This window comes from Glycine max, chromosome 15 (genome assembly GCF_000004515.6).
Source record: "Glycine max cultivar Williams 82 chromosome 15, Glycine_max_v4.0, whole genome shotgun sequence".
In the NCBI taxonomy this organism is placed as follows: domain Eukaryota; kingdom Viridiplantae; phylum Streptophyta; class Magnoliopsida; order Fabales; family Fabaceae; genus Glycine; species Glycine max.
In genome coordinates, this window is record NC_038251.2 from 36,156,791 (window position 1) to 36,169,924 (window position 13,134).

A 13,134-nucleotide genomic window follows, 5' to 3' on the forward strand; every position below is an offset into this window, starting at 1 on the left:
TATGGACATCTTTCTTTATATGGGGCCAATAAAACTCTTCTATGAGTAAGATAAGGGTCTTGTCTATCCCAAAGTGGCCCATGATCCCACCCTCATGGCTCTCTTTCACAAGTAATTTCCTAATGGATCCGTGGGGTATGCAAAGCTTTCCCTCTTTGAACAAATACCCCTCAGCCAAATAGAATCCATCTTGGGCCTTTTTCCCACAACTCTTGTAAATGGGAGAGAAATGTTCATCTAAAGCATACAAGTCCCTAATATTATCAAATCCTAAAATTTGAGCTCCTAGGGAGCAAAACAATGTGTGTCTCCTAGAGAGGGCATCAACTACCACTTTTTTTCCCTTTTTGTATTCGATAACATATGGAAATTGCTCTAGGTACTCTACCCATTTTGCATGCCTTTTGTTTAACTTCCTTTGCCCTCTAATGTACTTAAGTGATTGATAATCACTATGAATGACAAATTCCTTGGAAACAAAGTAATGTTCCCAAGTTTGGAGGGCTCTTATTAAGGCATAAAGCTCTTTATCATAGGTGGCGTAGTTGAGGGTGGCACTATGAAGTTTTTCACTAAAATAAGCAATAGGGTGCCCACCTTGTAACAATACAGCTCCAACTCCCACTCCAGAGGCATCACATTCTAGCTCAAAAGTTTTAGAAAAGTCAGGAAGAGCTAGAACAGGTGCCTTAGTAAGCTTTTCTTTGAGCAGAGCAAAGGCTTGCTCTTGTTTTTCACCCCAAGTAAATGTCACATTCTTCTTCACCAGCTCATTGAGAGGTGATGCAATTGTAGAGAAATTAGGAACGAACCTTCTATAGAAGCTTGCTAACCCATGGAAGCTCCTAATACCTTTTGGATGACCTTGATTTTCTCAGGGTCCACTTGGATCCCATTTCTACCAACTACAAACCCTAAGAAAACTATATTATCTACACAAAAGGTACACTTCTCTATATTTGCATAGAGGGTATTTTTCCTAAGGACTGAAAAAACTTGCTTGAGATGTCCTAAGTGATCATCTAGGCTCCTACTATACACTAAAATATCATCAAAATAAACAACTACAAATCTACCTATAAAATCTCTTAAGACATGATGCATAAGCCTCATAAAGGTGCTTGGTGCATTAGTGAGCCCAAAAGGCATCACTATCCATTCATACAAACCAAACTTGGTCTTGAAAGCGGATTTCCACTCATCACTCTTTTTCATCCTGATTTGGTGATAACCACTTTTAAGATCAATTTTTGAAAAGATATTGACAGCATGAAACTCATCAAGCAAATCATCAAGTCTAGGAATGGGGTGCCTATACTTAACAGTGATGTGGTTGATGGCCCTGCAATCTATACACATTCTCCACGTACCATCCTTTTTAGGCACCAACAGCACTGGCACAACACATGGGCTTAGGCTCTCTTGGACCAAGCCCTTCTCCAATAATTCTTTAACCTGATACTCTATCTCCTTAGTCTCCTGAGGGTTAGTCCTATAGGCTGGCCTATTAGGAAGGCTTGCTCCTGGGACTAAATCTATTTGGTGTTCTATTCCCCTTAAAGGAGGTAGTCGAGAGGGTATCTCTTTGGGAAATATATCACCAAATTCATGTAAGAGTTCTTGGACCTTTGAGGGTAAATTCTCAAATGTAGGAATTGTGGAAGTGCTAAGGGATGTTTCCCTTGATAGGAGAAGGTAGAAAGATTGTTTAAGAAAGAGTGCTCTTTTAATATCACCTTTTGTTGCAAAATGATTTTCCTTCTTAACAATCTTCTTGGAGGAATCATTTTCCTTTTTTTCCTTCCCCTTGGCCTTTGAAGACAAGGCCTTACTATTCTTCTTTTTCTTTTGTTTTTCTAGTTTTTCTTCCTCACCCCTCTTATCTTTCATAGTTAGTTGGTCTTTGGCCACCTGTGAAGGTGTTTGAGGATGCAACATAAATTTAGTGCCAAGATGGGTGAGGGTAATCTCATTAGTTAGGCCATTGTAAATGATCTTCCTATCAAATTGCCATGGCCTTCCTCAAAGAATATGTCCTACCTCCATGGTAACTATATCACAATTAACTTCATCCTTATATGTCCCAATGGAGAAAGGTACCTTCACTTGTTGGTTAACTATCATTTCCCCTTGCTCATTGAGCCATTGAATTTTATAAGGTTTTGAGTAGGGAATGATAGTGAGGTTCAACTTGGAAACTAATCTTGTGCTACAAAAATTGCAACATGATCCACTATCCACAATGAGAGAACAAGTTTTATCTAAAATTTTGCATCTTGTATGAAAGATGTTCTCTCTTTGGGATTGAGATAGATCACAAGATTAACCTCCAAGGAGCCTTCTAACCATTAAGAGGTCACCTTCTTCATGGGGGTAGACTTCCTCACTAGACTCTTCACCCCTTACTTCATCTTCACTTCCACTAGAGGAAGGGCATGAACTAGTCTCCTCTTGACTACTATAAATGTCTTGAACCCTGATGATCATGGTTTTTTTTTGTGGGGCATTGAGAGGCAATGTGACCTCTCCCAAGACATTTGAAACATTTCATGTTTCTAGTCCTTTCTTGGGAATTAGTCTTAGGGGTGTATTTCTCTATGGTCTTACCCTTATCTTCCTTGGGTTTTGAAGGTGCAGCCCCCAAAATTCCATGGGCTTGGTCCTTCACTGGATAAGAGTGAAAGCCATAAGATTTTTAAGAAGGCTTTCTTTTAAGTTGTTGCTCCACTCTTATACAAAGTTGGACTAGCTCATCTAGGTCCCTACATGGAAGGAGTTCAACCTTGTCCCTCACTTCCATATTAAGCCCACTAAGGAACCTAGCTATGCTTGTTCTTTCCTCCTTCCTAAGTCCAGCTCTTAAAAAGAGTAGTTCCATTTGTTGTTTATATTTTTCAACACTCATACTCCCTTGTCTAAGCCTTTGGAGCTTGTCCATAAGCTCCCTTTCATAGTAAGAGGGAATGTGCCTCTTCCTAAGGGCATTCTTAAGATCATTCCAATACTCTACTGGAGGATCCACATGAATCCTTCGTTCCCTAACAAGGGAAGTCCACCAATAAAGGGCATACCCTTGAAAGCAAAGGGTAGCCAATGGAACTTTTCTCTCTTCACTAATATGATGGCAAGCAAAGAGTTGTTCAACCTTTATTTCCTAATCTAAGTAGGCCTCAACATTATCTTTTCCATGGAAATATGGGAGGCTAATGTTAACCTCTTGAGGCCTTCTATCCATTTCTCTTCTTTGTAAGTGATGTTTAGTATGCGAACTATGGCGCCCTCTATAATAGTCGCTAAGTTCTTCACTTAAACTCTTGCAAGAGTCATGACTACTATAGGAGACATGTTTTTCTCTTTTCATTTCTTTCATCATTTTTATTCTTTCTTCCTCTCTTATTTTCTCTCTTTCATCTTGACTTATTTCTTGCACTCTTTTTTTTGCCTTTTTTCTTTTCCCTCTTGTTTTTCTTTCCATAACTTAAGGGATCTTAACTCATCTAATATCTTATACAAGGGGTCCTTAGGAGTAGAACCATCACCATTAACACTAGATGAAGAATGAAGAATCATGTTGGTTCCTAAGTTATGGTTCTTTCTTGTTAGGGGTTTGAAAACAAAAGGTAAAAGAAACTATGGTTGAAACTAGCCAAAATAAACACTAAAAGAGGTGTGAAAGATAAGGTAAAAACTAATTGGTAAAAGGCAAGCTATCTAGGTGGTTTGACAATGGAAGGTAAAGGAAATAAGCTATGAAAGTAAGCAAGAAATGTAAACTAGGTGAATCCTAAGAGTGTTTGGATGACCACATTTAAGGTTTCCAACAAAACCCTCAATATCCTAAGGGAAAATTGCCTAAAATTATTACACACAAATGGAAGTAGGGTGACCTATTGGAGGCTCCCAACTTACTTCCAATGAAAGGCCTCTTTGTTACAAAATTTGAAAGCAATAAAAGTAAGTAAATTGTCAATTACAAAATTACAACAAGGTCCTCAATTTTGGTGGTTGTTCTCTCTTTGGTGATTCACTGAATTTGGAGTGCTTCTTCAAGGGATGGCACCAATCCTCCTTTCCAATTCCCTATATGGCAACTCACAAACATGGAAACAAAGAGACAAGCAATAACCAAAGACCCAAAAAATTAAATGAAAGCTAAACCAATAGAGTTTTAACAAGACAAATTTTCAGGGATTTTTCAACAATTAAAGCAATGAAAAACACATCAAAGCAAGATGGGACTCAAAGAGAAACTTAGAATGGCTCTAGAGTAGAGTAAAAAAACTAAAATAAAAAGACTCAAGAAACCTCTAGTTTTGGAACTTTTTTTCACACTAATTTTCAATTGAAATTTCAGAACTAGGATTGGTATAAAATAGGCACCAATTATAGAATAAATTTTGAGCCAAAACAACAAGCACCAATTTCAGAACTTCCTTTTCACTTTTTTTTTTCCTGGACACTGATTTTTCTGCAAAATTGTGTGATTTTTCTTATTTTTTATTTTAATCTAAATTTCTTGGTTCTTTTTTCCATAATTTTTGTCCCGATGTCTAGAAAATTCAGTAAAAAGTTCAGCTCAAAATACGTAGTGACCAATTCCCAGTAATTTATACAAGTTCATATGTTCAAGTTGCCAGGACCATCGATTTCAACCTAGAAATCAAGAGTAGTGTTTATGCTGCTTAAGGCTTGAATAGTTACAATTTGTGTTTGCTTATGCTCAATTATCTTGAATAACACAATTCAAGAGAGCTTAAGAGTTATTTTGATTCACAAATCCCGCCACAACTCAGCACCACAACTCAACTTCATCATAGGCATCGTGTAGGAAACTTAGGAAAAAAAAAAAGTTCAACAACAAGATTACTTCTAGGTATTGATTTACAACATGTTATGAACTAAATAACATGCATGAATTAGACTCAAAATTCAAAAGATAGGCTAAGAATGACAAGAATACATGAACAAATGTATCTAGAATTCAATCAACAGAATAAAAATTCAACACAAACTTAGAACATAATGTGACAATTACTATGACTAAACATGACTCTAAGACAACATGGATTAAGTGATTTACACTTAGATTTTTGTGTTTTTTTTTCTAATCAATATTTTGGAAGAAAATTTAGATCTAAGGTTCAGCACAAGAATATTATGAATGAAAAATGATAGAACCTAAAATCAACACAAAAACATGATTCAAGAGTAGATCTACAAAATTTGAACCATAGAAATGCAAGAACAAATGTAGATCTAAGATTTAATCGGTTTTTTTTTTGAATCCTCTCTAAACAGCACCAAACCACAAGACAATGGAGGATATACATGGAGAATAAGATGAAGAACAAGGAATTAAGGAGAATTCACCGAACAAAAAGATAGAGGAAGCAAAAGAACATCACCTCGATGAAGATGCTCTTGATACCACATGATGTAGTTCCATGTGGAGCTTGTAGGCCTTGGATCTTCTTCATCAATGGATTCCTTTGCTTCTTGAGGTCTGATTCCATCGGAATGGAGAAGGAGAAAGATGAATGGAGATGCCACTTCAAGTAGAAGATGAGTCTAGAAGAAGCTCACCACCGTAGGAAGCCATGGATAAGAGCTTGAAGGTAAAAGAAGATGAATGAAGGGAGAGAAAGAGAAGAGCACGAAATTTAGTGCCTCTAAAGATGTCTGAACTTTGAAATTTAATTCTCAAATGATCAAAGTTGAAAAAATGCACACACATGACCTCTATTTATATAGTCTAATTGTCACACAAAATGTGAGAGAAATTTGAATTTCAATTAAAATTTCACTTGAATATGAAATTGAATTTGTGGAGCCAAATTTTGGAGCCAAAATTTCACTAATTATGATTAGTGAATTTCAGTTATGGTTCAGCCCACTAATCCAAGATCAATTTCAAGATTCTCCACTAAGTGTGCTTAGGTGTCGTGAGGCATGTAAAGCATGAAGGACATGCACAAAGTGTATATGATGTGACAATGGGGTGTAGTAAGAAAATTCTCACCACCCCCTCTAAAATTTAATTGGATTGGGCTTCTACCAATTCAATTAAATTTATTTCCCAACACTCACATCAAATATTCACTTAGTGCATATGAAATTACAAAACTACCCCTGATACAAAAACTAGTCTAGGTGCCCTAAAATACAAGGGCTGAAAAATCCTATATTTCTAGGGTACCTTGCCTACATTATGGAGTCCTAAATGAAAGGACCAAATATAATGACATCCTAATCTAATATTTACAAAGATAATCAAACCCAACCTTGGCCCATGGACTCAAAAATCTACCCTGAGGTTCATGAGAACCCTAGGGCCTTCTTCAGCAGCTCTAGGCTTTGGTGACTGGTCCCTTCCTAGGGACGATTGCATCAGCGAGGCTGAATCGCTAAGCCCAGGTAACTTAGTCCAATTTTTTGTTGAAAGTCGAGCCTATTTGGGCTAAGCTCATTTTATTGCAGCAGCCATTGCGCTAAGCGAGGCTTGCTTGCTAAGTCCCCATACTTAGTGAATTTTCTAAATTTCATGGTGCCGCTAAGCGCAACCCTGCTGAGCTTAGCTCATATCTGTTGCAACATTGATTAGGCTAAAGCGCACGCCGTTTTGCTAAGCCGATATGTTATATTTCTTAGGGCATGCTGACTGAGCTGCATCCCTATAAGCGCCCATCGTTAATTTCAACCTTTATTTCTGTTTTTAAACTTGAATAAATTTGGTCCAAGGAATTTTGAGTTCTTTTTACTTACAGATGGCATCGAGAAAAAGGGCTAGCGCAGATGACATCCCTTCATCATCCACTTCAACTCCTCTGTTAGCAACCATAGGACCGGATGTCCAAAGCTCTCAAACCTTAGTCCATATGCTACAAAGCTTATTCTGAGGAAAATTTATTATCATGCACAGCCTGCAAGAATTGGCTCACCACAGGCCAATTATAACTATGGAGCATTTCCTTGAGCGAGTAGCTTGGCCTGGAGCTCAACCTCCATTGGTGGGCCCAACGAGGCTGCTTCTCCTGAGCCCACACCTGCACGGGTTGAACCAGTGCCAGCTGATCCACAATCTCTAGTGGTGAATCCACCTTCTTCTCCTGAGCTTGAAGTAGTTCCCCCATCTCCACCTTTGATTATCATCTCTGATTCCCCATCTGGAGAAGCTACTGCTCCCCCTGAATCCCCAACTAGAGAAGCTGTTGATCTTTCTGATTCCTTATCTAGAGATGTTGTTGCTCTCTCTGATTCCCCTATTTTTCCATCTGATAGATAAGGAGGAGGCCCAGACTCAGGATGCCCAGGACCTATCTCAAGGATTTTAAATTCCTGAGGATTTTGCTTTTCGGATATTTTTTATATAATTATTATATTTCAGTATAGTGTCTTAGTTATTTTGGTTAATGTTTATATACACTTCTGTTCTTTTTCTTCTGTGGATAGTTAGTATGCATATTTTGAAGCATATGGAACAATTTAACTTGACTTGGATGATTATGAAGTGAAACATTTTTATCTTTTTGTGAAAATTGGTGTTATGAATTGATTTTGGATTGAATGCATGATTGTGATGGAGTTTGTGTTTCTTTTCATAAGTTTGAGCAAGTATGTATGTTAGACAAAGAAATAACAAGAATGTGAACTTGCAATTAGAATTGTTAGTCAATAGACAGGTTCATTGAGAAAGAAAAGCTTGAACCATAACCGGTGAGAGTGTGATCTTAAACTGTGAGTGAACGACTAGCTTTGAGTAATAGTCTTTGCATCAATCTCTGAATTTTAGAATGAAATGTATGAATGAGGACATGATGAAGGCCAACATTTTATATACAAACCAATTGACCAAAAAGCTTACCTTGAATTATAATTGTATCCTTTGCACCCTTTGTGAGCTGAATTACATTTTCAAAATTGAACCCTGAACTTGAATGAATATCTCCAGATACCTTGTTTAGATTCTAGGAGAGCAGATAGTTCAAAGCAAATTACCCCAAATTTGGGGGAGTTGATTGGGATGTAAAGTAAAAGGTAAAGCATCAACACACACAACAAATAAGTTGTGTGTTTTAAAAAAAAAAACCTAGACTAGTTTTTGTATTAGGGGAAGTTTTGTAATTTCACATACATTAAGTGAATATTTGATGTGTGTGTTGCAAAATAAATTTAATTGAATTGGTAGAAGCCGAATCCAACTAAAGTTTAGAGGGGCAGGTGAGCATTTGCTTGCTACACCCCATTGCCACATCATATAGTTACACTTTGTGCATGTCCTTCATGCTTTACATGCCTCATGACACCTAAGCACACTTAGTGGAGAATCTTGGACTTGATCTTGGATTAGTGGGCTGAACCATATCTGAAATTCACTAATCATAATTAGTGAAATTTTGGCTCCACAAATTCAATTTCAAATTCAAGTGAAATTTGAATAGAAATTCAAATTTCCCTCCAATTTTGTATGACACTTAGGCTATAAATAGAGGTCATGTGTGTGCATTGTTTCAACTTTGATCATTTTAGAATTACACTTCAAATTTGACCTCATTTGAGGCACAAAATTTCGTGCCCCTTCTCTCCCTCTCTCTTCACTCATTTTCTCCTACCTTCAAGTTCTTATCCATGACGTCCTATAGTGGTGAGCTTCTTCTTGACTCATCTTTTCCTTGAAGTGGCATCTCCAATCATCTTTCTTCCTTCTCCATTCCGCTGCCATGATCTTAAAGAAGGAAAGGATTCCATTGATGAAGAAAATCCAAGGCCTACAAGCTCCACATGGAGTTACATCATGTGGTATCAGAGCATCTTCGTCTAGGTGATGTTCTTTTGCTTCCTCTATCTTTTTGTTCGGTGAGTTCACATTAATTCCTTATTCTTCATCTTATTCTCCATGTATATCCTCCATTGTCTTGTGGCTGGGTGCTGTTTAGAGTAGATTCAAAAAAATAAACCGATTAAATCTTAGATCTACACTTGTTCTTGCATTTCTATGGTTCAAATATTATAGATCTACCCTTGAATCATGTTTTTGTGTTGATTTTAGGTTCTATCATTTTTCATTCATAATAGTCTTGTGCTGAACCTTTAGATCTAAATTTTATTCCAAAATATTGATTAGAATAAAAAGGACAAAAATCTAAGTGTAAATCACTTAATCCATGTTGTCTTAGAGTCATGTTTAGTCATAATAATTGTCACATTATGTTCTAAGTTTGTGTTGAATTTGATTTTGTTAATTGAATTCTAGATATATTTGTTCATTTATTCTTGTCATTCTTAGCCTATCTTTTGAATTTTGCTTCTAATTCATGCATGTTATTTATGTTGGATCAAGTGGCCTTGGAATAAATAAGAAGGGGGGTTGAATTAATTATTAATGTGTCTTGACTAATTTAAAATTTATCCTTCTTAATATTACTAGATTCAATTAGGCTTTACTACTAAGTTATGAGAAAGTAAGGAACAGACTATAATGTCTTCATTTACATTTCAAAGACTTCAATATCTTCAGTCATTTATGTTTTCAAAAGACTACAATGTCTTCATTTACATTTCAAAGACTTCAATGTCTTTATTCATTTACACTTTCAAAAGACTACAATGTCTTCATTTAGATTTCAAAGACTTAAATGTCTTCAGTCATTTACGCTTTCAAAAGACTATAATGTCTTCATTTACATTTCAAAGACGTCAATGTCTTCAGTCATTTATGCTTTCAAAAGACTACAATGTCTTCATTTACATTTCAAAGACTTTAATGTCTTTATTCATTTACGCTTTCAAAGAGTACAATGTCTTCATTTACATTTCGAAGACTTCAATGTCTTCATCCATTTACGCTTTCAAAAACTACAATGTCTTCATTTACATTTACAAGACTTCAATGTCTTCTGTCATTTACTGATGTGCCATCATTTTCTTCTATTTTCTAAACCCTTTTTGCACCATTTTAATTATTGATTGGTCTTAATTGTCAATTAATTAGGCAGTTTTATTATTTGGGCTCATTTAGCTAATTTGATGTTTTTAATCTAATTTCAGGAATTAATGAAACATTGGGCTTAATCCGGATTTTGGTTGTGGACTTGAAGAGGGCAAATAAAGCAGCGCTTACCTTAGTTAATTTCTAATTAGGAAATTTCGCAATTTTATTTTATGTTGTTCAGTGTTTATTTCGTTTTGGGCCAGAGTATTGTAATAGGGCCCAGTGACTTTGAGTGACTCTTTTTAAATAGCTGCCTTGGGATTCGTGCAGGGCAATTCTATTCTGCTATGCTATTTTCATTATTCAGAGCTTTGGTTTTAGGTTTTCACGTTTTTCTGTTCCCTTGTTACAGTTTTCATTCTTAATGCAAATTTCCGTTTTCTGCTTTTAATTACAAGTTCATTCTTGCTTCTTCTTCTACTTTCATTTACGTTTCTGTTCATTTATGTTTCTGTTCATTTACGTTTCTATTCATTTACGTTCTTGTTCATTTACGTTTCTGCTTCATGTTTCATTTGCGTTTTCTGTTTGAATCCATGGAAGGCTAGATTTTCTGGTGTTGTTTCCTTTTGAGGACGAAGCCCAACTCTCTTTGAGGTTTCGTTTGTAATGTGGTTTCCTGGCAGTTTTCCCTTCACCAGTTATCCCAATTTCGTGAATATTAATCAGTGCACGCTTCGTGTTCGATTAATTGCCTCTGAGCCTAACTTGCGTTCATGCTTAATGGACGAAGGGCTAACTGGTGTATGTGGTGCCTAATCACGTATTGAAAACCCTAAGTTGATTTTCGCTTAGTAAATTGAAATAGGGTTGGATTAAGTGGTTGACTGTTAGGGACGAATTCTCCATAACCCAGGATAAGAGAGTGGCTTCTGAATCAGAGGAAACAACCCGTTTTTAATATTAGTAGTTTCGTATTCCATTTTATTTGTTCTGCTCTTTATTTACCAAACAACCAACCCCCCCCCCCCATCGTTACTGTTACTACAAGTATATTATGAACATTTGGCTTGTCACTGCTCGTTAGGAAACGACCTAGGATCACTTCCTAGTTACTGCATTTTCATGTTTATTTGATTCGGGTACGACCTCGATCAAATTTGGCGCCGTTGCCGGGGAGCAGTGTCCAAAGGTTCATAATAGCTAGCTAGTGTTGTGTGTTTAATCCTTTCGTGTTTTATGTTTAATTGTTAGTATTGTGTTAGTATGTGTGTTAGTGTTGTTTAGTGTCCTGGTATTTTGTTTAATGTGTGTTCTGTTTCAGTTTTCCCATTAAGCGTTTCCCCTGTTTCAGTCTTGGGTGTTTTGCTGTGAAGATTGTGTTTGAAAACAGAGTAGTAGTAGAAATCAGCTTGCAGAAAAACAGAGTAGTAGTAGAAATCAATTAGAGACGGATTTTAGCGACCACCCATGCTGAATTATTTGGGATTTTTTGTTTTAGTAGCTAGGGTTGTTATTTTTGGCTGAATTTTTTGTGGTAACTTCTTTTAATCCATATTTTGTGGGAAAAATAGCTAGAGTCTTTAGTTTGATCAGATTTGAAAGTTCCAAAAAACTAGCAAATTTTGTGTTTGTCAAAACTTCAAACGGCCATAACTTTTGCTCCGGTTATCAGAATCGCAATTATTATATATGCATTTGGGGTAGAAAAAAATTTCCTACGCCATGGTAACCCGCGATAGGCCGGCTGAGGTCTCCATCGTCCAAAAAAAGCGATTCTGTCAAAAGTTTTTTATTTTTCAAGTTTTATTCACTTATTTTTCTTAACCTACCAATTTTAGCTTTCATAGTTAGACTTTGAATTTTTGTCTGAAATTTTTTGTGCTATCTTCTCATCATTTTATAAGGTTGCTCACAAAATTTCAAGTCATTTGGATATCATTTGAGGGTAGCTGTAGTTCAAACCTACACCTTTATTTACATGACAAGGCAACTAGTTGTGTGCATGCTGAATGTAGTGTATGACTAGAGGCAATCAATCTGACTTACAACCCTTTGATCCTGAGATAGATAGGACATTTCATAGATTAGTTAGGCATCATTTTATACCTTTTGATCATTCTGAGCATTCCATAACTGGTGAGTCTGTGCATTCTGTTATTGGTGATTTTGAACATCCTGATCTTGAGCATTATAATTTTGAGCATTCTGATTCTGAGCATTCTGATTTTGCACATTCTGAGAACATGGCACAACCTCCACCTCGTGAGAGGACTCTAAGGGAAATGGCTGCACCTGATTTCACCTATGAAAGCTTGTGCATCCAATACCCTGATGAGGATGTCCCATATGTTCTTAAAACTGGACTGATTCATTTGCTTCCAAAGTTTCATGGCCTTGCAGGTGAAGACCCGCACAAACATTTGAAAGAATTTCACATTGTCTGCTCCACCATGAAACCCCCAGATGTCCAAGAGGATCACATATTTCTGAAGGCTTTTCCTCATTCATTAGAGGGAGTGGCAAAGGACTGGTTGTATTACCTTGCTCCAAGGTCCATCACGAGCTGGGATGACCTTAAGAGAGTATTCTTAGAAAAAATTTTCCCCTGCTTCCAGGACCACAGCCATCAGGAAGGATATCTCAGGTATTAGGCAACTCAGTGGAGAGAGCCTGTATGAGTACTGGGAGAGATTTAAGAAACTATGTGCCAGTTGCCCCCACCATCAGATTTCAGAACAGCTTCTTCTCCAATATTTTTATGAAGGACTCAGTAATATGGAGAGAAGTATGATAGATGCTACCAGTGGTGGAGCCCTTGGAGACATGACTCCTGCTGAAGCCATAAATTTAATTAAGAAGATGGCCTCCAACTCCCAGCAGTTTAGCGCCAGAAATGATGCCATGGTCATTAGAGGAGTGCATGAGGTAGCTACAAACCCATCTGCATCATCTGAAACTAAGAAGCTTGAAGGCAAACTGGATGCGTTGGTCAACTTGGTAACCCAGCTGGCCTTGAATCAGAAATCTGTACCTGTCGCAAGGGTTTGTGGTTTGTGCTCCTCTACTGACCACCATACAGACCTTTGCCCTTCCATGCAGCAACCTGGAGCAATTGAGCAGCCTGAAGCTTATGCTGCAAATATTTACAATAGACCTCCTCAACCTCAGCAGCAAAATCAACCACAGCAGAGCAATCATGACCT

General features: G+C 37.0%; 1 non-coding gene across 1 annotated transcript; it reads right to left on the reverse strand.

Moving 5' to 3' along the window:
* Positions 1-12,553: 12,553 nt before the first annotated feature.
* On the reverse strand, positions 12,554-12,660 carry LOC112999636 (small nucleolar RNA R71). The gene has a single exon (XR_003264847.1). It is a non-coding gene; the product is annotated as a small nucleolar RNA R71 (small nucleolar RNA).
* Between the last annotated feature and the right edge of the window lie 474 nt (positions 12,661-13,134).